Source organism: Penaeus monodon, chromosome 25 (genome assembly GCF_015228065.2).
Source record: "Penaeus monodon isolate SGIC_2016 chromosome 25, NSTDA_Pmon_1, whole genome shotgun sequence".
Lineage (NCBI taxonomy): Eukaryota > Metazoa > Arthropoda > Malacostraca > Decapoda > Penaeidae > Penaeus > Penaeus monodon.
In genome coordinates, this window is record NC_051410.1 from 3,574,124 (window position 1) to 3,574,435 (window position 312).

General features: G+C 52.6%; 1 non-coding gene across 1 annotated transcript; it reads left to right on the forward strand.

The window, feature by feature from the left end:
* The first annotated feature begins 59 nt into the window (after window positions 1-59).
* On the forward strand, window positions 60-132 carry Trnar-ucu. The gene has a single exon. It is a non-coding gene; the product is annotated as a tRNA-Arg (tRNA).
* Window positions 133-312: the final 180 nt, after the last annotated feature.

The window sequence follows — 312 nt, forward strand, 5'->3', positions numbered from 1 at the left end:
AGCAAAACCAATAGAGAAATTCAATCAGTCTTACAACGCCGTCTCCCGTCATCTATCAGGTCCCCATGGCGCAGTGGATAGCGCGCTGGACTTCTAATCCAGAGGCCGCGGGTTCGAATCCCGCTGGGGATGTTCGTTTGGTCTCGCGGGCGTTTCGGCGTTGGGCATTATGGCACTGTTCACTACCCATGCCATGTAAAACGCCGGCCGAAATGCTCTCCGCTTATCGTAAGGCGACTTTAAGACACGTTGTTCTTTTTTCGAAAGACCGCGCGAGTTACAAAACCGGGTAAGCATGTGTGTGTGGTGTGT